This window comes from Anas platyrhynchos, chromosome 3 (assembly GCF_047663525.1).
Source record: "Anas platyrhynchos isolate ZD024472 breed Pekin duck chromosome 3, IASCAAS_PekinDuck_T2T, whole genome shotgun sequence".
Classification (NCBI taxonomy): domain Eukaryota; kingdom Metazoa; phylum Chordata; class Aves; order Anseriformes; family Anatidae; genus Anas; species Anas platyrhynchos.
In genome coordinates, this window is record NC_092589.1 from 79,301,704 (window position 1) to 79,327,085 (window position 25,382).

The 25,382-nt window shown below is 41.4% G+C and overlaps 1 protein-coding gene across 8 annotated transcripts in view; it reads left to right on the forward strand.

The window, feature by feature from the left end:
• Positions 1-1,773: 1,773 nt before the first annotated feature.
• The window catches only part of GPR63 (G protein-coupled receptor 63), a 29,002-nt gene continuing 5,393 nt past the window's right edge, over positions 1,774-25,382 (forward strand). The window contains exons 1-5 of one of the 8 annotated variants that reach the window (XM_027454831.3): positions 1,774-2,237; positions 18,524-18,609; positions 20,373-20,501; positions 21,559-21,640; positions 22,343-22,420. The gene's annotated coding sequence lies outside the window, so the exon portion shown is untranslated. The other 7 variants (XM_027454829.3, XM_027454830.3, XM_027454828.3 and 4 more) reach the window with 7 other exon arrangements.

The window sequence follows — 25,382 nt, forward strand, 5'->3', positions numbered from 1 at the left end:
AGCTCACAAGCCAGATTGCTCCCTCTTTGGCTTTGCATTGCTGTTCTCAACTGTAGGTTTGTGGTGCAGAGTGGCTGAACTCAGCTGAGAGTCGTACTTCTAAAAACCAAAGCAAGAGCAGTGGATGGAGCTGCTGACATTCTGCTGGTACAACATTGGCCTCATGTTTCAGAGACCTATCTCGGAGAACAAGAAGGTTCCTTTTTCTCCTCTCTCATGTTCTGAGTTCATTGCAGGCAGTTCTGATCTGATACAGGGACCTATTATTTGGCTGACAGTCAGGTAAACGCATTTTGAATAGGAAAAGGGATTGTGAAAGACTCTCCCTGACTCAGACATCAAGCAGTTCTGTGATATAATAGAAAGTGAGAGTGCTCATATCAATTTACATCCTTCTAAACCCATTTAATATGATATAGCAAGTCTTGCCAAATAATACGTGTTTTAATTATAACAATAAAACTACTGGCTAAGACCTGTTTCCACCACCAGAACAGGCTTCCTAGAGAGGTGGTTGACGTCCCATGCCTGTCAGTGTTCAAGAGGCACTTGGACAATGCCCTCAATAATATGCTGTGACTTTTGGTTAGCCCTGGAGTGGTCAGGCAGTGTGCATCCTCTAGATGATCTCCGTAGCTCCTTTCCACTGAACTATTCTATTTGATTCTATTCTATTTGATTCTAACCATAATAAACTACCTTGAACCACATAGTCTTTGACCTGAAATTATGAGCTATTGCCTTGCATGTCATATGGCCTTAGGGTTACAAATACAACCTATCTGGTAACTCTTCCTCCTTGCTGAGCAGTGTTGGCAGTGAGAAGACATAAAGGCTTATCCTAGTCCTTAAAAATTAGCTGGTGTACACAGAAACAGTGATTCTTGGAGATACTTCATAGCAATTGTCCTGCTCTGCTCTGTGTCGGGGTGTGGCCTCACCTTGAGTACTGTCTGTGGTTTTGGGTGCTATGGAGGAAGGACGTAAGACCGTTAGAGAGTGTCCAAAGGATTACTATAGAGATGGTGACAGGTCTCAAGGGGAAGACGTATGAGGAGCAGCTGAGGTCCCTTGGTTTGTTTAGACCAAAGCAGAGCAGGCTGAGGGGAGGCCTCATGGCTACCTGCAGCTCCCTAACAACGGGAGCGGAGGGGCAGGCGCTGAGCTCTGCTCTCTGGGGACAGCGACAGGACCTGAGGGAACGGCACGGAGCTGGGACAGCGGAGGGTCAGGCTGGGGGTTAGGGAGAGGTTCTGCACCCAGAGGGTGGTCGGGCACTGGGACAGGCTCCCCAGGGCAGTGGTCACAGCACTGAGCCTGATGGAGTTCAAGAAGCGTTTGGACAGCACTCTCAGACACATGCTCTGATTTTTGGGTGGTCCTGTGAGGAGCCAGCAGTTGGACTCAGTGATCCTTGTGGGTCCCTTCCAGCTCAAGATATTCCGCGATCCCACGATTTTATGATTAATCTTCCCTCCACATACACAGGGGCTGCAGTAACAGCACCCCAAGGCGCACACCGCGCTGCTGCCCCTGCCTGGCAGGAGGCTCCCCCAGACCCAGACCCAGACCCAGACCCCCCTCCCGCAGCACCCCACCACCTCCGCCTCCCCCTCCCAGCCCCACTCCCGCCGGCCGACCCCTCTCCGCCCGGGGGCGGTCCGGGGGCGGCTCCGCTCCGCCGGGGAGCGCCGTGCCGCCGCCGGGAGCCGCGGCTCGGCCGGGCCGGAGCGTGCGCCGAGCCCCGGCAGGCGGAGCCGCGGTGCGGGCGGGCGGAGGCGCGGGCGGGGCCCGGCGGCGCTGCGGCGAGCGGGACACGGGCGGGCGGGCGGCCGCGGGGAGGCTGCCGGCGGGCAGGGCAGGCAGGCAGACGGGGCAAGGCAAAGCAGGCAGGGCAAGGCAGGCGGGGAGGCGCTGGCTCGCCCGCTCGCCCCTCGCTCCGGCGGTTCCGCGGCGCTGCCCGTGCAGCCGAGCCGCCGCCGGGGCGAATGGGGAGGCGGCGCTGAGCGGGCTGCCCTCCGCGGTGGTGCCGGCGGGCAGGGGCAGCGGCGCCGCGGGCGAGCGATGCCCCTCACTCTGCTGCCTGCGCTGCCCTTCCTCCTCCTCCTCCTCCTCCTCCTCCTCCTCCTCCTGCCGGCTTCGAAGCTTTTGTTCCCCCCGGCCGCCGCGATGGCAGGGAACTTCCCGCAGGGATGGGCTCAGGCCGGGGCTCCGCAGGGCGCCGGCCACGCTGCGAGGTGAGGCGAGGCGAGGGGGCTCTGCCCTCCCCGGGGGGCGCAGCGGGGGCCCGGCGGGGGTCCCCCGGGGGGGCGGCGGCGGCGGCGGGGCCTCGGCACGGCGGGAGCGGCGTTTCCGGCCCGGTGCCGGCCGCCGGGAGCTGGCCTCGCCCTGCCCTGTCCTGCCCGGGGCGGCGGGGAGCTGCCGGGTGTCGCCTTCCCGTCCTAATCGCGCAAAAGTCTGCGAGCAGCCGGGACCCGCCGCTGGCGTGGCCGGTGTCCCGTAGGCGCATGGTGCTCCCGCTGCGGGAGGCGCTCCTGTGGCAAGAAGAAGCGCCTGGCTTCGTGTACCAGCTATTCTGCAACGAGTGCGCTCTTTTCAGCGAGGTCTCCTGCATGCTTCGCTTCTAAAAGTCACCATACAGCGCAGGGTGAAGTAGTTAAAGCGTGCGATGAAGTTTTCCTCGCTAACAGTCAAAACACTTTTTGAGGAAAATGGGATGTGCGTGCACAGGCAGGTGGTAGTGACACGCACAGCCCAAATGGCCTGAGCGGGGTTACGGTCTGTGCCCAAGAGGATGCCTAAACAAAATTGTTATCGAACTCGATTGTGAAAGGGACAGCTTAGTACAGGTTAAACAGACTGTTTCTAGCTACCTGAAACTGCAGAGGGGTTTCAGAGAGTATTACTTACACTGAGCAGCTGTCTGCTGACAGCCCTCAAATGTATTTTTACTGTTGTTTTTGCGCTGTTACCTGTTGTGAAAATGTATTTGCCAACGCTGCTGTAGCCAAGTTTCCAGAATAACATAATTGATTCACTTGTAATTATATTTTTCGTCTGCAGAAGCAGATTTGGTAATGACTGGTAATTAGTAGGATTATAATTTCTAAATAACTTTTGTTAGAAATATTTACTGCCAGATGATCATCCCTCAGAAACCCGGCTTCTTATGCTGTTTTGCATGACTCATTTATTAGGGGGTGGCCTTACTGTATGAGGGCATATCAAATATATAGAACTTTTTTTTTTTGTTTGTTAAATGGAAGAAAATAAGATGAGGCCGTGGATGTCAGTAGATCACATGCAAGGAACAAGCTGAAGAAACAGGAACAAGCCAAGATGAGCTCATTTTTAATTCTTGTGTACTATGATATGTAGATAATTTTTGTGTACTTAATGGTATGTGACATTTAAAACTGTTCTCCAAGAGTAACAGCAGATAGAGCTCGGAGATGCTACCTCCGTTACTCTCCCAGTTAATTAAATGTACCCGTGGTTGTTCTCTGGTCCTGAAGCCAGTCACTCTTGTCACTGCTGCTTGCCTCTGCTACCTTCCTGAACAGGGCTGCTGAATATAAGCAAGTGGTTGTGACTGTTCCCTGGGCTGTGCTGACCCCAAGTCATGCCCAAGAATTGCATGGGGGAGCTGTGGTGGCCTGTGTGAGAAGCACGCCATGCTGGCCTGTAGCACTTGGGCACTCAGCGTGACCGAGTAAGCTGCATCGCCCAGGGATGGTTCCTGGTGTTGTTGGGTTTGCTGGTGTGGGCTTAGGCTGTTGGTAACGCTGGAAGTACTAAGTAGTCTCTCTTAACTCTGTGCTCAGTCACCATGATCTAACTTGCCTGCATCCAGGAGCTTGGGCACTATGAAACTCCACTTCTATGCAGAAAACTGCCAGGGCGCTTCTTCCTCTACTTGTGTGGGTGGGTGCGGAGGGAGTAGGTGCAGGCTGGGCGGCCTTCCCACTTGCTCCAAAGGGAAGGGTGGTCAGGGCAGGAGCAAGGCCTACACAGCTTCCTTCTGCTTGTCTGGGACCGTTCTTCGGGACAGCACGTGCCCGTGAGCCGTCCCAGTGGCCAGCTGTCAGTGCATCCATGGCATGTAGTTCAGATGTTTTCCTAATCACTTTGCTAAGAGGAACAGAGCAAGTAACTTTCTAAAATGCTCTAAAGATTATTTACTTTTAGATGCCTGGAGAGATTACTAGCCTGTTAAAAGTGTTAGACTGGATATTTAAAATCAATCTTGTGGACCCTGGACATGATTACTGTCTTTTTTTTTTTTTTTTTTTTTCACTGCAGTTACAAACAAAGCCTGCGTAGTTTGTAGCATTCTGTAAATGTGTGGTTTTGTTCACAGTGTTGCAGTATCTCATAGTTTGGTTCAGTAATGAAATGGTGCTAGTAGAAGTGTTGAATTTTATGCTGTGCTTGATTTGGGGGTATCGGTATGTCTAGGTAATCTTATGTAATAGTCTCATGAATAATTTTCCAAGCAAATCTAAAAGATATTAAATTTAATTGTTACAAGTTAGGAAAGTGAGGCAAGAGGAAGAGTGACTTCTCATGTAAGGACTCTCAGTCACAGAACCTAGAATTAGAATCTCAGGCAGAAAACGAATCTGTCAGGTTGCACTGCCTCTCATAGACTTATCAAATACTTTAATAGAAAGGTGTATTTTTTCTGTGTATTTGCAGCTAGCAGCTGTTTTTTGCTAATCTAGCTGGTAGCGCAGTTCAAAGTTAAGTAGGAAAATAGTTCAGTTGCCTCATTTTCAGTTGTGGATACTGCTTAAATATTACCTAAACCGCACATGTTGCGATGGGACTTGGTATATACTGTAAAGTACTTTCCCAAACAAGTTGTTTAAGCTGAGGTCTCAGTGAAATTCCATTCAACTCCATTTGAATGGAAATTTACAAAATATTAATCTCAACATTAAGACATTTCAACATGCACTTTAGGAGAAAGGCGAGCTTTCCTTTTCTTCGCCCTCTATGTAGAAGCACTGATTCAGTAAGATATTTACACTGAGGCACGTGTTCAAGTGTTGGAGTCCCCCCACTGGTTTGAATGGCACTTAGAGAAATCTCTTGCATAACTGTAACCTAATTTACCTCAATATAGATGTAGATTATACACTAGCCGTGTTTAAAAGAACGTTGTTCAGACCACATAAGCACATAAGTGTTTGAAAATTTAAAGCTATGAAGTGTTGGTGATGTGGGCTTTGGGAGCTATGCTTTATACTATCTAGGATACATTTTTTTTTCAGAGCATTTACCATTTAAAATCAGGCAGCCAAAATTAGCGGATGATTTTTGCATCCCTTCCTTGATTTTCTCCTCCTTGGAGTTACTAATGCGAGCTTTGAACTGTGTTGATTAAATACGACATGGTAACACGCAATAATTGTGGAGAACACAAGTGCTGGGCCTTCCGAAGGAAGTTGGATTGTGTGTGGATAAATAGTATTTAGTCATGTAATTAAAGGCTCTGTCGTGGCATTTAATTAGATTTCCCTAACTGTTACTTCTCAAGTTTTGAGAGGCTGACTTTCAAACCGTAGTAGTGCTTATTTTTTTTTAACATTGTTTATGGGTGTGTATTTCTTGCTTTTTTTTTTTTTTTCCATCCCCAAAGCAAATGGATACAAGTTAAGTGTTTTTTTTTCGTGGCATAGCTACAATCACTTCCTATGTTCTTGGCAGATTTAGAACCTGTAGATGCTAGTTCAGGCTTTAACTAGCTGCACTTGTAGCAGTCGTTTTTGATTCATGCATGGATTAATAATGAAGGGAAATAGAATGTTATATACATGGGTAATAAAGATGAGTATCTCAATTATCCCATGGTATCTCTCAATTTTTATATAATATTGCTGACGTGAGGAGGATGGCAAAACTTTGGGATATGGTTCCTGTTCTGTTGTCTGCAGGGCAATGCTGTCTGGTGAATTTACTGTTGTTTTCCCCACAATATTTTACCCTTACTGCCCTGTTTCTTCTGGGCTGTCTTGTTGGCCAGCTGCTTGCTGTGTTTTTCTGCCAGATTCTTCCCTTGGTTGATTTCATATATAATTTCTGGTTGCTGGTCATTTTAATTGGGCAGTTAGAGTATTTCATCCTAATCTAGTTTGCAGCCCTCTAGTCTCCTTGAAGTTTCTCATTTCTTTCTCCCACGTGATCATGCATTGTATTTTCCAGCAGGTGCTTGCGTCATTGTGGGCAGTGAATGGATGCTGGTGCTTTAGGAGGTAAATCTAAGTCTTCAACATTAGCTTCTAAAAGCTAGCTAGCTTGTACTGTGGTGTTTTTTTTTTTTTTTGTTTGTTTGTTTTTTCAACCTCATTAGATTTATGGACTCCTGCACAGCAAATTGAAACCCAGTAACAACAGGCTAGCTTTGAAGGAAGTTGGGAATAATCTGTGGACTATGGCAACTCTGAGATAATTTTAACGAGCTTTCCAGGCACCTGTATGGTCAATGGAGAAAAGTAAGCTTGTCCAGAAAGAGTTTTATCCCACCTATGGTTGAATTACACTCTCTGTGTGTCTGCTTAGTGTGCTGAGAGTCCTGATGGCTCTTCTAGCCTTGCTGTCCACCTTTTAGAACAGCTACGTTCACACAACGTTAATTCTTAATGAGCACCTTTGCGGTTCTTAATTTTCTTGTAATTATTCAATATACGGTCAAATGCCTTATTTACAACCCCGAATGTGTAATAATTAATGTTAATGAATGCTTCTATGGCAGGGTTATCTCTGTTCTTCGGGAGCAATATGTTATCTTCATGACCGTACTGTTTTGTGCAAGTTGTCTCTGTATTTTAAGAACAGTGCTGTGCTAGATGCAGATTTACAGGAAAAACTTCACAAACAGAGGATGTTTGGTTTGCGTTGCTTTGAAAACGAGGGGAAAATTTTGCAACAGATAGGGAGAAAGTGTATTTTTGATTCAAGTTACAAAATAATACTTCTGTCTTTCTAAAGCTATCTTAAACTTGATACAAGATACTACTTAGAAATAGTTACCGATGCAAGTTTTCTGCATCAGTAGTATAATTCACAAAATTATCCCTTTCAAAGGATTGTACAAGGTTCATTGTGTATAATGATAGAAAAGAAGGTGTGATATCTTGTGAAAAATAGATTACTTTTTTTTTGTCAGACTTGAAAAGTAATTTGAAAACACATGATATTATGTGCTGATTAAATTCGTATCTTCAGTAGATGTTATTCCAACAAGCCTTTTATTACTTGTTCATTTAGATTTAGAATCTTCTGTCAGTTGTCACTTCTGAATTTTCTTGAAACATTTTTGGAGCCTTGTGTGCTTTTTGTGGATGTGTTTTAAAGTAGATGCACATAATGTGTTTGTGATCTTCTGATTGCTCTATCAGTAAGTCTATGTGCATAGCCTTTATATTTTGTATTAATTCTAAAGGCAGATATTATTTCAAACTATTTGTATCCATGTTTACTGTGCTTCCCATTACTACCAAAATCTTTTTATGTCACAAAGTAAAAACCTCCAAACCAAATTCCAACCTTTGTTGGAACCTGTACCTTCGTACAACCAACGTCTACCCAAAGATGCGCCATCAAACATCAAAAGAGTAAGTTTGCATTTGCTTTTCCTCAGAAGTACTCAGTGGTACCCCAGACTTTTGTATGCTCATATTGAGTACTCTGGACAAGTTTTTGTGTGGCCTGGAGAGAAGCTACCTCTTTATTTTTGGTACAAAATGAACTGAGTAGCAGTGGGGCCTCCCACCTCTTGCCTTATCTCTGATTTGAAGGGTTCGTGAGTCGACAGAGCTGAGAAATTAATTCCATCCTTCACACTACCACATCTTCAGTATGTCTGCTCAGGCTCCAAGTGTGTCATTTATGATAAGGAGGTGGCATTTGAAACAAATTTGGCAATATTTAATGCTGACTCACAATAACACGTTTGGAGTATTTATAACAGGCAGAGGTTGTACTATGCTGTACTGGTATCAGGACATCTGCCATAAGAAATTTCCATCGCAGTTGTTATGTGAGCACAGGGATGGGGCTGAGAGCTCTGGCTGAGGGAAGTTCAGAGCCTTTTCCCTCCCTGTTCCCTTTGTTTTGATAAGAAGGCAAGTTTGGGCTGCATACATCTCTTCTAGAAATATCAAAGCGTAAAGTCTCAGGTAATAGCACTTCTGCTGTTACACTGCTAGATCCAAACGAGCTGGATTACATGTGTGGTTCACAGCCACCACAAATGATAGACTTGAAAAAGCATCCCCACAGCACGTTGGCTGTGTGGTGATGTGCTTCTAGCTATCACCAGCAAGGCAGAGATTGTACTCCCTATATAATTCCCTCAGGTTTCCCTGCTGTTCTCAAAGGCTGTCTCTGTTCCTGGGAGGCATGCACCTATCAAGCATTATGCAGCTGTTGCGCAGAAGCATACATCTGAGGCAGTTGGTTCAGACAGTACAGACGCATGCAGACAGATGGAGAAACATAAAGACGGGGCATTCATATACAACATTCTTAAGAAACAAGATTATTGTTTCGGCTATCTGTTTTAGTTTAGATGAATTTAGCGTTCCAGAAATTCATGTTCTGTCTGATTGCGGACCAAGCTGATGTGATTACTTCAGAGCTCTGTTGAAATTAGGTGAGATCGGTCTAGTAGGAAGGAAATGGGGGCTGGGGGAGAAGCAAACACTGCTGAGGGAGTAGAGCACCCTAAGATGGTGAGCTGGGGATTTGTACTGGTGAGCATGTAAGGCAGTTGCCAGACGCTGCCCAAAGGCCTGCCCAGTTTGCTGCTCAGTCTGGGGGCTGCTACAAAGCTAGGCTCTAACTGTTTCAAAGAGTTGTTATCTACATATTTGAAAAGATTACGTGCATTTTGAAAACATATTCTAAGAAAGAGTTTAATCAACTCTATCTGTTAATAGACCATCTCCTGAGAAGTTCTGGTCGCTCATGTAGCACAGAAGTGTTTGAATACATAAGTGATTTTAGAGTGATGTTTGGGTATTTGACCCATTTCTTCCCTCACATGGGAGGAAAGCAAGGAAGAGCTAGCATTGTGTCTGTCTGACAGTCAGCCCTGTTTTGTTCTCTCTCGGAACCAGCCACCAAAGCATCTAGGAAATGTTGGTTGTACATGTATTCAGCAGTCAGGTGGGATTGAACTTGCAGTTACTCTTCCAGTCAGATTTCCCATAAGAAGAACTCATGTAAGTATAGCCCTGCTGCAGTCTTCTTCAAGGGAATCACTGAGAGTCTGGATTCTGTGTTAAGTATTCCTACAGGAATGCAAGCCAGTGCATAGCAGTGAAAAGCACTGCTTGGCTCCTCGCCGATGGAGAGTCCTGATTTATGAAAGAGAAATCTCTCTTTGGTGGTTGTCAGCAGATCAGGCAATATGGACTTGTGTTCTGCCACCACCACATGGTGTGGGCAGGCAAAGCTGCAAACGCCTTTTCGTTGAAATGGTTCACTGCGTGGCAAAACCATTTTGTGGGTTAGAGACCCTCAGCTCACCATTGGTGAGCCTGTGTGAGATGTAGGCAATGGAGAAGTTCCCTCTGTGTATGTAACCGATGAGCTTGCCTGCTAGGTTAGAGCTGAATTTCATTTGCAGGTTGGTGTTGCTAAATTTGTGCAAATGGTATGCATGTGAGGTGCATTCTGCTATTTAAAGTTGTGTCCCTTCGTCCTGGGGGAAGATGCCCTGGCGATAGGTATTCAGTTTCATCTTTGCACTGGTGTAGCCAAACTGAATTTTTAGTTACCCTCCAATCTCAGAACTGGCTCTCCTGAATATTTGTATCTTATCTAAAGGTTTGGGGGTGACTAAACATAGCAAATTACTTCAGGGAGCGCTGGAAAAAACACTGTGAGAAAGGCTTGTCTTGAGTCACAGATTAGGGATGAGCTGGATCCACATGAGATAGGAGCTGTTTTGTGGGCTAGCCTGAGGCTGTGGAACGCCCTAAGGATCATCGCACAGCTGGACAGCACTTTCTGCTTCTAATACAAGACACCCGTGCTGACATAGTCTCTGACATAAATGCTGCAAATATGTAACATGCATATTAAAGTAAACCTGCAAGCAACAGAGAACCACAACTGATTCTGCTCCCAGAAGAGACCAGTCAGCATAAGGTGCTCCTTTGGATGTGCTTTTCCCACCACAAAGAGGGTTTAGAGAGTGTGTGACAGGTTGTATTGCTGAGTACGCTGTGAAAATGGTGGAAAAATGCATATTTATCATTCTTGGGTTCCTAACAATGAGTTAATGCTGCTGTTGAGGACTAGATTCTTATTTTAGTGTTTATAAATGATAGTTGTAGTTCTAGATGCAATAATAATAATAATAATAAAAATAAATCCTGAAGGATAAGTATTTTAAGACAAGTAGCTATCCTTTGTAATGTGATTAGCTTTCCCTGGGTTTTGTTGGTTGCTGTCAACAGTATTGCATCCCAGGCCTTTCATATTACTTCTGATAGAGAAGTCTGAAGAGAACATATTGACCTTGTACAAAGGCTCCTTCAGAATCCTCTAGCTGGGCCTGGTGGCACAAAGATGAGGGAAATGTTCCCACTTCTGACACTTGCTGGAAGAAGGCATGCAAGGTTTCTCCCTCTCAGAGCAAGGGACTTGGGTCTTCAGCAGCTTTGCTGAGGGCAGCAGTGCTAAGGGAGGGATGCTGTTGTAACACCTGGAAGCTGAAAGCCTGTGTGCACTCTCAGTAGGTGAATCACTTACTCAAGCTTGAGCGTGGAGAGTTGTGTGTGTGTGTTTTAAGAACGTTACTGCCTTTTGGCTTCATTTATATGCTCGCTAATCATGATGACTGGGTGCTATTTAAAATCTGAATGCTTCTGAGGCTATTTCCGGTGTGCAGGAGGATATGGTTTAGGAATGGAGCTTTCTGCAGCCAGATGGATTATAGTGTTGCTAAGGAAACAGACTATAAATGAAGTGGCAGCTGAGTGTCCCTAGAACATCAGACTGCTCGAAGCTGGTATTTTAAACTCATTTAGGTGGGTAGATAAATTGGGGCGATGAGAAGTTAATTTCCTGCATTTTACGCTTCGTTAATTTTCATCGCTTTGTTAGTATTTACAAAAGGTGCCTTAAATTCCCACTCAGACCACCTGGTGTGTGGGTCACTGAACAAAAGTTGCTATTAAAATTAGAAAATGGACAAAAGCTATACAGTAAAGTAGATCCTAAAATAATCATTAAAACTACTGCTCTGCAGGTAGATAATGATCTAAGAAAGACCTGGCAGCAGCACGGTCCTCCTGAAAAACTGGGACTATGAAATAAGATGAGATTATGCCAAGTAAGTAGGAAAAAGCAGAGCTGCTGTGGACCTGAAGAAGTTAAAAATCTGGAACTTCATGTATAAGTTATAAAGCATATATATTTTACTGGGCAACCACTGCCATTGGTGAGGTGGACTGACTGGACAAGGGGAGGGCAGGAGGAGTTCTGAATAGCCTGCAATACTTGCAGACCTCACAGTTTTAAAAGGGTATAATGGGACGGGGGTCCTTCCCCTCCCACTTAACCAAGGTGGTAACTGAAGAGTCAGTAACTTTAGATCCTTGTGCTTTTTTCATGTTGCTTGCTTTACTCTTAAGTGCCTTGTGTTCCTGCAGTTAAATTCCTTTCCTTGCGAGCCTGATGAGATCGGAAGCTCTGAAATACTTGGGCAGCCAGTGGTACCCACTTTCTCAGCAGTGTGTGAGCTGTGGTTCAAGATAAGAGTAAGGAACAATCTTCATCCAGACAGGATGTGTTTAGACTTGTTCCCACTTTCAAAAAAACCTGTCCAAAACAAGTAGGTTGGTAGCAAAGGGCAGCAAAAAAAACTAGCAAGAGCCTGCTCTGCTGTTTTGAAGTTGTATCCTGTGCATACATGGATAAAACATTTGAGTAAGTGGCTATAACTTTACTCAGACATATTATTTATGGTGTATTTCTATTCAGGATGGGAAAGCATGTAAGTGTTTTACAAGCTGTTTTTGCTTAAAAAGAAGAAAAATAAGAGGTCTGGGAGGTGAGCACGCACTGGTTGAGTCTGTAGAGATTCAGAAACTTGTATTAAGTATTTCTATAATGAAAAGTGGAGATCTGAAAAGCTCATTTTAAGACTAAAAACTACAAGAACTTGCCAAGCAAAGATGGTTTGTGAACTAAATAGGAAATGGAAGGCTGAGGAAGGATTTAAAGTATATACATGTGGTTGGTAGAATTACCATTCTATGTTTTCTGAATTGAAATGAAATTGTTTGCAATAAAACACATTCCGGAAAATGAGTCAGTGTTCCAGCAGTGCTAAACCTCTTCAGCCTGCAGTGTTAAAACTGTTATTTAGAGGACACTGGAGAGGAGAGTGTCTGGTCTCTTCAGCCAGGTGGGCAGCAGAGGTCATTGGGGAGATGGCACTGAGTACACTGGAGCCTTTCCCTGCCTGGTTGTTGTATGACTGGATTTATTGCATTGATGGGAGTGCCATCAGCCTACGTATGGATCAGTACCCATCACTGCCTTATCACTGCAATCATTAGCCAGGAACAGAATCCAGCTATTGAAGAATGTAGAGCATGACTTTTCCTCTTTAATTATGCCTTTTCTGAGGGGCTTTAGCATTGAGCCAGATTGATTATTCCTGTGCATGTTTGCTCCCTGAAGGATCCACTGCCTCTTCCTGGAAACTTTTCTCATCTCCTGCTAACTTGTTTGCCTCTTGTGTGGTGTAAGGAGCCCTAGGACCTGTGAGAAAGCTAGCAGCAAGGAGCATGCTGTGGATCACCTTAACTGGTGTTGCAAAGTGCCTTTAGGATGCGAGATAGTAGGAAGAAGACAGCAAGCCAGATGAAACTGCCCTGAAGGATTAATTGTGGCTCTTAGTTGGTTCAGCTTGGATGAGAACTAAAGTAAAAGTACCATAAAGTATCAAGATATGCTGGAAAAAGTCTCGTTAAAGTGAATCTTTTCTTTTGTAAACAGAATGATGATGTGTAGCAAACAGTTTGGGCTTTTATTAGATTTTGTAGAAATATGTTAAATTCAACAAAAATTTAAATGGAAAAACAATGATGATTTGATGAGCAAAAACTTCTACAAAAGTTATTTTTAGCCAGCTCTGAGAGCTGGAGAGCTGCTAATAGCAACTTCACTATTACATCTGGAGCAGGAAAGTCTTTCTGAGAGAAATAAGATCTGACAAAAATACTTACTTTAAATCAGTTCCAGAGGAAGGCAGAAAAATTAGATGTTAATTGACAGTCGTGATACCTTCTGTAGCATCCTGGTACAGAATCCCTTAAAATTACCTTTCACAGTAGTTTAGATTTTTTTTTTTTTGTCTTGGAAGTGTAGGAGGAGCATCACTTCTGATTTTATATGCATCCTTTTCAATCTTTTTGATGTCTGAATAATGTTAATTCCAACATGAATGACATTTTAGGGATTATAAAGAGATTTATGTATAGCACAAAGGCCAGAATCTCATTTCCTGGTCTCTCTTGATGGATGCCATTACATTTTTTTTCACCATACATCTTGCCCATAATTTCGCTACTGGGTTTTGGAGTTTCAAAAAATTGCTACAAGTCTCTTGGTTTGAATTTGTGAGCAGTTTCTGAGTAGTCACAATCAAATTAGAAATTATGTTTTAGGCTTATTGCTCTATTTAGAGTTATCTTAGGTGCAAGATAAATTCCATGCAGTATTTTGTCAGGATCAGATTGAAATTGAAACTAACTAAACTTATGTGTAACTGAAGAAACACTTTGATATTATTTGCTAAATGAGTTAATTGACCGTACTTAAACAGCTTTCAGTTAAGTAGAGAAATAAGATCTTGAGCTAGCAAAGCAGAAGACAACATAACTTAATGTGTAACTCCTGCCTTGTGAGGTAATACTTCTCTATGTAGTTTATTATTACTTATTAACAACAACAACAACAAAAAACCTGTAAAAATCCCTCACTTTAATTTCTTAAGGGGCTTTTCCATGGAGGTTTGTTGACTGGGAACTGCTGTAACTAAATCCAGTGAGACAACTGTTTTGGTGTAAAGTTTGTTTAACGGTTTTTAAGTAACACAAAACCACTGAGTATTACAAAAGTCACTCAGTTATCTGTAAAGTTATTTGTAACAAGGAATTATAAGATACTTAGAGGTTGTTCCTACAAAGGATTTGAATTGTTCAATAGATAAGCATATCTGCTTGCTTCTCATTGTTATTTAAAAAACAAAAACACTGCATCAGCTCATTTAGATATTTTTGGCTTGTAGATATATATATATATTTAAAAATTAATTTGTTCATGATACATGGAGTGCTTCCAAGCCCTGCCTGTCACATCTGTATAGAAATTGTTTGTGCCTGTATTGCACAGGATCTGAATATCTGTAATATGTCATCTCACCCTGAGAGCTGTCCAAATGGGAACTCTAAATTTAACAATTTTTCAGATCTGTAGTATGAACAGAGTTGACTGATTTCTAACTAGGATTGTTTCTCAGAGGTAAATGTGCTGTCTTGAAAGGGTTATTTCAGCTGACTGGACAAAAATTACTCTGAAGCCATTAAAACAATCGGATGATGTGGTTTAAAAATAGTTAAGAATTTTAGTCTGATTCTATTTTAGGGAAAATAAGATAATGGTCTAATATGTAACTGCTTTAATAGACTAAATTAGACTATCACAACAAATTATAGGGTATATCTGGAAAAATACACAAACCACTATTAGAGCATTTTGTTGTGTTAAGCATTTTTTGGTTTGGGTGAATAGAGATGTTAATAACTATCAAAGATGCATGCATGCACATGTGTATACATACACACAGAAGTAATATACAAATACTTAAATATGCATATAAACTAAATCTGGTTTTAGTTTTCAGCTGAATCTTATTCTGACTGAGTTTGAGTGCTCTCAGAGCAGGATGCTGCAAGCAGCAACATTTCTGTTATTGAAATGCGGTCACCTCATTGAACTTGCTACCAACACGTCTTCTCTATGAGCCAAGAAGCAAGATCTGTAACAGCTGTATTACAGCAGCAGGGCTTTTGGGCAGCATCAGAGTTTGGCTGTAGCATGAGCTGAATTCCTGTGGGAAAAGCATAATCACGGCTGACCCTTTTGCTCTGGGAACTAACCCAAAGCACAGTATGGGCAGCACAGTGTAAAGCGGGTACAAACTTGGTAACGTTTTTTCAGTCATATCAATCACTTTGACACTACTGTCTCTGCTTCTTTCAATAAAAAGATGAATTTTCATTGAATTCATTTTATTTAAAAACTAAGTATATTTTTGTGGGAGAGAGAACTTAATAAATTGCATCAGCATCAAATACTGTTGGTGATCGGGTTGCTGTTTTCAAAATGCTAATTTTGTAAGCCTTTAGGATTTGGTAAAAGTGTGTGCTAATGGCTGTTACCAAAACAAATAAGGAAATCCATTTTCTCCGGCTAGCAGAACTGAGTGCAACAGTGTCCTGCGTGTACTGGGGCACTGCAAAGGAGGTGTGAGCAATTTAAGACAGGGAACCTTTATGTCTCTAAGGTAAATGAAGATGAAACATCAATCTTCCTTTCAATTAGAGATTATACTGCAGAAGTTGTTGTAGTTGAAAAGCCAAAATAGCCTTAGGACAACTGTTTTCATGACTAGAAGAAGGCTTTTTTTTTTTTTTTTTAACTTAACTGCAATCTTTTGATAGCCTGACCTTTTGGGGGAGAAAGGAAGCTTTCAGCGCTTAAGTTTATTGTTTATTTCGCATCAAGGTTTGAATTAAAATCACAAGAAAATGTTAAGAAAACTTTAAGTGACCATGAGGTGCAACTAAATTTAGAAACATGTCAGTAAAGTACATGTCAAAAGTTATGACTCACCTGAAAAGCAATGGTATACTGAAAACAACAGTTTTGAGGCCTTCTCTAACCTGTTGCAAAGTCTTTAATATAATCCAAACGCTCATGGGAAACAAGTTTAATGATGTCTTAGATCTCTGTGCTTTTGGTTCTGCCATTTCAGTTCTTTGGAAATGGCAGTTCCTGGCTTGGAGAACTGAATTAGACCTGGTAAGATGCAAATTCCTCTAAGATCATCAGTGTTTACAAGTTTTGCACCACACTTGCTGATGGCACAGCTCTGTCTTGAATGTGCTCTCTAATAAGAACCTCTTAGTATACACACAAATCTAGGCTGTGGTCTTATGCCTCGATCTGTGTATTGCTACATCTTCAGGCTAGAAATGTGAAGCTGTTCGATACGCTTGCTAGGGTCTGTGTTAGTCCAGATCAATCCTCATGCTTCAGGACTGGGGATCTGGGCTCAGGATTGATAAAGAAGTGAGGACTAGCCTTTCGGTAGTGCTGCCAGCTTTAAATGCTGATCTCATAGAAGTGGTAATTCCTAGAGCAGAACCCTGCAGGTACTGGAATCATTGCACTTAAATCTGTTGAGGGACTGTGTAGGATTACAGAGTTTTTCCTCTCTGTTCACTTAAAAAAAAAAAAAAAAAAAAGCCTGACTAATCACTTATAATGGGAGGGGAAAAAAGGAATGTCATTTGGAAACAGTATTAACCGCTGACTGCCAACAGAAAACTACCCAAAGCATCTTGCCCGGGTAAGAGCAAGTTCATCAGGCTACTTAATCTGGAAAACTTTTCTAAATTTTACTTTACTTTTTCCCCTGCTTGGAAGCTTGAAATGGAAGACATTTACGGTGATATTTTGGATGCTTCTCAAAATTGGTTTTAGAGGTGCTTTTAATGAGGGTTGGAAATACCTTCTGTAAACACAGAAGTAGGGAGAAGAGATGAGTCTTATGTCAGAAGATGTGCTTGTCTGGTGGGAAGATCTGGCAGGTTGTTGCTGTATTCAGTCCATCCAGGTTCCTGGCAGTCTTCTCCCTGCTGGCAAAGCTATTCACTTTTGACTCTTCAGAAAGACTAAAAGGGAAGATTAACAGTTCATGATCCTTATCTCACTAACACGGAACAAACTGGGTGGTGAAAGTCTGAAAATAATCTCATGGTTGCATTTTCTCTTTTTTATACATAATTAAATCTTCCCCCCCCCCCATTTTTTTTTCCTTTCCACATTGTTCTGTGGAATAAAAGTAAGATCAAATTTTGTGCTAACGTAAAATAATTTTATATTAATAGCTTGTCAGAGAAATCTTTCAGACGCTGACTTCCATTGTGGCTAGATAATGGGTTTGTTCTGCAGAAGGCAGATTTCTCAGCAAGTGCCAGTCTGGCAAATCAGGCTTTACGTTTTGGATGTTTGAAGTCCCTGTTAAGTTGGTTGCATATACAGAAATTTAGCACTCAAATTGCTGAAGGAAGCAGGAGATTATGAGGGGTCTTAAAGTACAACTTCTTTTTCCTTTGAAGGTCAGTGTAAACTCATGGTCTGGCTTGTCCTCCAACCCCCATGTACAGCATTTATTTAAGATGCTTGTTTGTGAAGGATCCTGCATCTTTTGCTCCAGTGGGGAGGAGATGTTTTGAAAGAAATGGAAAGTTGTGTAGTCTTTTTGTAGCATAAGAAAGTATCGGTGTCCCATATCTTTGTTCTTTTTGATTTTTATATATAAACAATATTTATACATATTGGGATCTTTTGGTATGGCATATACTCAGCTTTCAAGGCTCCCTGACATTTTCTAGCTTCCTTCTGGGTATATGTAGCGAAACTACATTGAAAATTGGTGATCTGAATTAACAACAGGTATGTCACGATAGAAGATGCAGCTTTTTAGCTGTGGTAGCCCACTTTACAGAAATGATTTTAACTACTTTAGGCTGATGATAGCTGGTGATTGACTGGTGGTAGAGCATATAAAGGAAGCGCTGAGATCCTTTTGTTCTTATTTCTTGTTCATCTTTATTCTTCCTCTCCAGACTTGTTTTCTTGCCTTTTGTTTTTCTGATATAGCTATGCCATTATCTGTGCCATCGGAAAACTTATTCAGCTTTTTTGTGACATTCAGTATCACCCTGTAAATTTAAATGACATTTCTTCTGAGAGGCTTTGGAGGTCTCAACATCAGGTTCCTCATGTTTTAGATTAGGCATGTAATTTAGCAGATTGAATGAGATTGAATAAGGCTTAACAGCAGCTGATTTCTTTGCTCTTGTTTCCAAATTAATCCTATGCGTCTGTATGAGATCTAAAACAAGATGCCACTATAATCTTGGAAAATCTTGGTATTTAATGGTGAAATTTTAATTCTACACAGTTAATAGAGTTGAGGATCTCATTGGAGCAATGAAACTGTCCTTCCTAAGTTCTGTACCTTCTGCAAGATATGGAGATGTGATCTGTATTTCATTGGGAGACACAGCGTATTCTACTTCTCCAAATAAAAAAAAATAAAGTTCTATTACAGGAAAAAGTGTTGCTCTTCTTTCTAATCTTGTTCTGCTTTGTGTGTAAATACGTAATCAATCTTTGTGGTGTTTTTTGTTTTTTTGGACAGGTTATTTGGAAGAGGAATGCTTTGCTGAACAGGACAGCACAGGATGACTTTCGATTCCTGTTCTTTGTGGGAGACTCTATGGATTGGTATGCTTTTCTTTTTCTTTTTTTTTTTTTTTTTTAATTTGTCAAACTGATGTGTAGTGATTACATATATACTCAAAGGTTCCACTCCTAAAATTCAGGAAGCAAAGCATTTAAGAAGCTTCCAGTGTGCTAGTTTTCTGTTAATTATGCAGAGATATAAACTAAAAGAGTTTGTTTTCAATAATATTTTCAGGGTTTGCCGTTCATCTAGGTGCTACAGTATTAAGTTACCTCTTCAACATATGTATGGTTAATATGACCGTTAAAGTACTGGAAAAGCTAAGAGTTGGGGGAATACTGTGTCAGTACTAGAAATGAATCTAGAAGTGCAGAAGTCCTTTCACATGATCTACAAATCGAAAACATGATTTTTCCCAAGAGCTAAGAATATCAAATTATTAATTACATTTTGCATATTTGTGGTTTCAAATAGTAATAATGACTCGCATGGCTGGCATTTCTTGACAGTTCTCCGAATTTAAGATAGAAATAAATATCCTCGAGAGGGCAATTAGTTGTATTTAATGACCCAAAGCAGAGGTGGCTGTTCCCCACCATACTTTCCTTTGAAAATTGCCACAGTAATGTTTATACAGTGGAAGAAAGGAAAATTTCCTAAATTAAACTAACGCTTCTTGTGAGTAGTTTTGTGGGTCATCTACTCATGCAGTGTAGTTGATTAGTTTCAATTTAGGATATGTAAATAGGTATTAAAACTGCAAACTGCTGGTTCCTTTCAGGAGGAACAGTTAGGTGAGTAAGAGAACATTGTCCCTGCTGGTTTGTGCTCTGACTCATTCTTTGTATTGGCTTTAGCAGAAAGGATTCCACTGCAATATGTTGCTGCCTCCACTTAATGGCACAGGAAAAAATGTTCAACTCATATTGAAGCAGGAATATGTCCCAGGATGCCTTGTTCAATAACAGGGTGTCAGAAAGTGCATACTTGAGTATTTTCTGTCAAAATATTTTTTTCAAAGACAAAGTAAGCCCATGACCCTCATACATGCTCTTGACTTTATTTGTCTTCCCAAAAGGATATTCTGCTTTTTTATGGTTATGCTGCATAAACTGTTTTTGCAGAGTTTTACTTCAAAATAATGGCAGCTTTAAAAAATACAGCAGGTTCCCATTTGTGACCATTTAAAATATTCCCAAGAACTAGATTCACCATATCAGGCACTGTGAGCTTCAAGTGTCTGAAGAAAGATGGCTTCTGCATGCTGGGCCTTGGTACTTTTGGTACAAACCTTGGTACTGGACAGTACTGAAAAAATGTTTGCTTTTAGCACATTAATTTAGTAAATGACTGGACATTTTGACAGCAATTCATAGCATGTTCTGATCTGCATCAAACACAACTGCTATGATGGTACTGTTTTCACAAGTAAAAAGTTCCCTGTTTTGGCTGTGTTGGAGTTACCGGTTTTGACAGATGTTGTCTTTGCATATGAGATAGAATCTTTTATTTCTGATTGAGCATACTATCCAGATTTTGAACGGAAATTATTTACCTTTTAGCTTCAAAAGCTGTTAAAAACAGACACCATAGTTCTAGCAGTAATTATATTTGATGAATGAAATTTGTGTGGCATTTAGCTTTAAGTGTGTACTTCATTGAAATAGTTGTGTCTATTATGTTCTATAAAAAGAAAGTTGCATACGAGTGAGAACCTTGCTTGAGAGAAAATGTGCATACCCAGTAATTTTCAGTACAGAAATGGAAAAAAGTGATTGTGTGATGCTTTTTTGCATGTGAAAAGAATTGGTGAGAGTACATGTTCCAAAAGTGAGAATGCTGTGACAAAAGGTACCTGCCTCTTGCTTGAGCACTTTCACCATCAAAAAACTTACCTATTTAAACTACCAGAGCATGGTCTTCTTTTTACAAGGTACGTGATTGCCGTTCAGCAATGACTGCCTTTGAAATTACAGGATCTGTCTTTCTCAGAGAACAAGTGAGGACTGAAATGAAATTGCTCTGAAGTTATCCTATTGGTCCTTTTCTTTCATTTGAAATTTCTATCCTTACATAATTTTGGAGAAATTTGAGAGGGTAGGAAGAGGTATGCATGAGAAAAGAAACACAAGGTGCATGTTTAATAATCATGTGAATGCTCTTGGTAAAAGCCTTGTGAATAAAAAAATAAATAAATGTATGACTGCTTACAGAGGGGGTCCTTTTGAGTTTGTTGGCTGAAATGCTAATGACTTTTACAAAGAATAATGGCCAAGAAAGGCCATAACTAGCATGCCTGCAGGTTAGATAAGTACAACTTGAAAGCACGTTTAAGTATGGAGATTTGCTGTGTAATGCATGGAGGTATTTCATACATCAGACTGATAAACAGAGGAAGGTGCTGCCTAGAAACCATCAGGAAGCAGTGAGCACATGAGCAGCACTCAGTTTCTTTCTATCTGGAATCTAAAGACTGCAGTCCTCTTCTTAGGTTAGGTATTGTCTTCACAAAAGCAGATGACAGCTTGTTTATTGTTCTCAAACCGAAGATAAGTCTGATGACTTTCATAACAGCTGAATGGCTGACACTCACTTCCCACTGAAAGCATTTGGCAGGGTCCAAGCAGCAGCTTGAGATAGTCGCAAAATAGGATGTAGCAGTTTGCTTAGGGAGCTGGAATGGTGAGGGAGCATACAAGAGATTATTTTTCATAGTCACATTTTTTAGGAACAGTCTACAGACACCTGTGCATCCTTTGTTGTATGTTGGACAGTGGTGGCTTGAGAAATACAGGATAGCACAATCTTCCTGGCTAAACTAAGGATGCAGACCACTTTTGCTCTTACTCCCCTTGTTTCCTTCCTTCAGTTTAGAAGGACAATTCATGATAAAGCAGCATTTTGTAAAACTTTGATACTTTGCCTTGGAACATGAATGCTTCTAGTTATTTTTTTCTCTTAGGGTAGACTTATGTGATACCTTTTTTCAGTCACTTTTGAATGGAGATCAGATGAAGCAGAATTGAACATAGCACTGAAGATAAGAGGTGCCATGGATGTGTATTGTAGCAGGTAGTGTATATAAATATATATTTTATGTAGATAGGTCCTGCCTTTCTTTGTTGCTTTACTAACAGTTCTGAACACTTGGTTTAGTTTTCTTAAAGCAGAGTACCATCAGTTGAAAATCTGTTTTTCTTCTGGATGGTAATAGTTTGTTTAGCATCTGTTACTGTGCAGATAGCCCTGTTTTTCTACACATGTACAGCTTTACCTCTAGCAACACTGAATTTTATCTGGTAGTTTATTACCTTGTCATTAAGTATCATGAGATCCCTCTGTACCTCTTTATAGTTGACCTTTTGTTTTTATTAGATTGCTCTGAAAAACAGTTCATGTTCATCATCAGTAAATGTCATGAATTCACATTTCCCTATTCTTTCCATATGTCAAACTGCTTGAACCCCAGTGTAGTTTTTCTTTGTAGAATCTTTCCACTGACCTTTTTCTATTGAGAAACTAACTGTTCCTCCTTTTGTTTACTATTTTAAACTGATTATTATCTGTGAGAGGTTTTATGTTTATCCAAGTGCAGATTAGTTTCTTTTAGAGCCTTGCTGGAGAAACCTTGTCAAAAACAGAAATGCAAAAGTAAGTTACCTTTGCTGTTTTGTTGCTCACAGAGCTCTAAAACATACTGCCCTGGGGATCTCATTTTCGGTTCTCCATGATTTTAAATCCAGAAGTATTTGTTGAATTTCTGCTCTTTTACAGTCCTGGCAGAACACTACAGCTTCTTTCCCTCTTCGGTGTTCTTGGCTTGTGGAGTCATAAGCCTCTGTGGAACTTCAGGTGAGTTTTTCTAGTTCATTGCTGAAATTTGTGGTTATCTGTCCTGTAAAGCTGTTTTAACTTTCTGCTGTTGTTTATGGAGTTTGTTCTAACAAATATCTTGAAGAAGAGTAGTAAACAGAAGGTTTATAAAGACCAAAACTAAAAACCAACAACCAACAAAAACAAACAAAAAAGTTTTATCTACTATTTATGCTTTAGCTTATAAGTAACATTAGAAACTCTTCTACGGAAAGTTTCATAAAATAAAATGAAAGAAAATCTAGAATGAATGATGTTTATACAAAATGTCAGTTTACATGCTTTGGTATATTCTTGCTGAGTTTAACAATTGTTGAAATGTAATAGGGTAAAGTAGAAAATGACGACGATAGTTTTTTCTATTGCAGCAGGAAGACCTCTAAAAAATGGAATATGTATGACTCAACAAAATTAACATGCTTATAATAATACCTCTTCATGGTACTACTGGAAATGAAGAGAGACAGATTAATAGTTTGTCTTTTAAAAAAACAAACAAACAAACAAAGGCTGTCTGGCCCTGGAAACCATCTAGTGATCATAAGCATGAAAATGGGAAAGGAATAGCTTTGCTATGAAATTAGACGAGCGGGCTAAAATGTTGGTGTTCTTGATGAATTCTTGTCAGCATCCTGAGCAACCTTGCATTTGAGTCACAAAAAGTTGTCCATCCTGAGCATGTACATTAGGCTTGCTTTACAGTTCATTCCTTTACTAGTGAAATATTATTCTGGGAAGAGTACGCTTTTGATCCTCCTTGAAGCATATGGTTCTTGTGTAATTTCTTAAGTGTTTTTTCCTCCCTTCATTAGCGCCCAATGTTTGTACCAACCAGAACCTGCATAGATACTATGGGTGGGATTTGTGTTATTAGACACAGGCATCTCAAGTTAGTAGCACAAACTTGTCACAGTGTGCAGAGGAAGAGGAGATAGATTGCCCTCTGTAGATGTCTGTATCCTTCCTCTGACTAAAAACATGAAAACAGCCTGAAGTGGCTGCTACTTGTCATCCAGATTGAATGAGATGAATCCCACTTTATGTTTCTGGCTGTGGTGATCCATTTTTAAAAAAGGCATAGTCCTTCTGTTCTCCAGCTTGATTAGATGCCAGAGTACTCTGTGGATGCTTAAATTAATAGTCCAAGATGGAGAGGAGGAGTTCTGTGAAGAGCTAGCACTGAAAGGGGGAGACAGCTCTCAGCTCTTCTGCATTTTGTTGGTAAGAACAGTGAATATTTGATAAATACCTAAGACCGTATGTGTAAATTCGAAAAGGAAATGTTGCATTCTGTCAGCATAACAACGAGGAAGGGAGTTCAGCATAATGTCTAAGGATTAGATTTACAGGGAAAAGAGGACGTGAACAGTTAAATTATGTGGAATAGCAAAATGAATTAACAAATATTCATTTGTTAGACCAGTGAAAACAAGAACACTTGCTGTGGGGGGCAGGATTGTAGCAACTAAAGAAGAGTTAGTTTCCTGCACATTGATATGAGTCAGTCACTGTATGAAACAAATTGAGAAGTACTTCAGTCCTGTGGACATGTTATTTGATAATAAATAACAGTTTAGGATGTTTTACATGTATTTTTTCTTTCCTGAGGCATCTGCTGCTGCTGACTGACTTAGAACAAGGGATTCTATAATATGTAGTGTAGCTCGGATAGGTAAGCTTTTCAGTGCCTACCAAACAGGCAGATAGGTGATACTGGTACTACCTAAGTTATTTGGAAATACTACTAATGTTTCCAGCTGTAGGTGATTTCAAAACAAAATCATGAAGGTGGCTATGAGATTTAAATAAAGATACTTTAAAGATAGAGGATCCAAGGAACTACAGACTTGTCAGTCTGACCTCAGTACCAGGGAAGGTTATGGAGCAGATCATCTTGAATGTCATCAAACAGCACACACAGGGCAGACGAATTATCAGAAGCAGCCAGCATAAGTTTATGAAAGGCAGGTCCTGCCTGACTAATATCACCTCCTTCAAAATGACCAACTCGAGCGAAAGGCTGTGGACGTTGTTTTACCTGGGTTTTAGTAAAGTGTTTGACACTGTTTACCACAGCATTCTTCTGGAGAAACTGGCTGCTTATGGCTTGGACAGGTGTACAGTTTGTTGGGTGAAGAACCGGCTGGATGGCCGGGCTCAGAGTCACAGCGAATGGAGTTCAGTGCAGTTGGTGGCCCATCACCAGTGGCATTCCCCAGAGCTCAGTACTTGGGCCAGTTTTGGTCAATGTTTTTATGAACAATCTTGATGAGGGGATTGAGTGCACCCTCAGTAAGATCACAGACAATGCCAGGTCAGGTGGGACTGTCCATCTGCTTGAGGGTAGGAAGGCTTTGCAGAGGGATCTGGGTAGGCCAAGTCCAATCGAATGACATTCAAGAAGGATAGGTATGGGGTCCTGTAGTTGGGTCATAACCCCATGCAGCAGTATAGGCCTGGGGAAGAGAGTGTGAGCCAGCAGTGTGTCCAGGCGACCAAAAGGCCAACATTGCACTCAGTGTTGGTGAGCCTGCACCTCAAATGTCATGTCCAGTTTGGGCCCCTCATTACAAGAATGACGCTGAGCAGGCCCAGTGTGTGCAGAGAAGAGCAATGAAGCTGGTGAAGGGACTAGAAAACAAGAGTTATGAGCAACATCTGAGGGAACTGGGGCTGTTTAGTTGGGAGAAGAGGAGGTTGAGGGGAAACCTCATTGCTCTCTATAACTACCTAAAAGGAGGCTACAGCAAGGAGAGTGTCAGTCTCTTTTTTCAGGTGACAGGTGCTATAGCATATGAGGAAATGGCCTCAAATTGTGGCAGGGAAGGTTTAGGTTGGGTATCAGGAAGGCTTTCTTCATGGGGAGGGTGGTCAGGCATTGGAACAGACTGCCTAGGGAAGTGGTGGAGTTCTCTTGCCTGGAGGTTTTTAAGAGATGTGC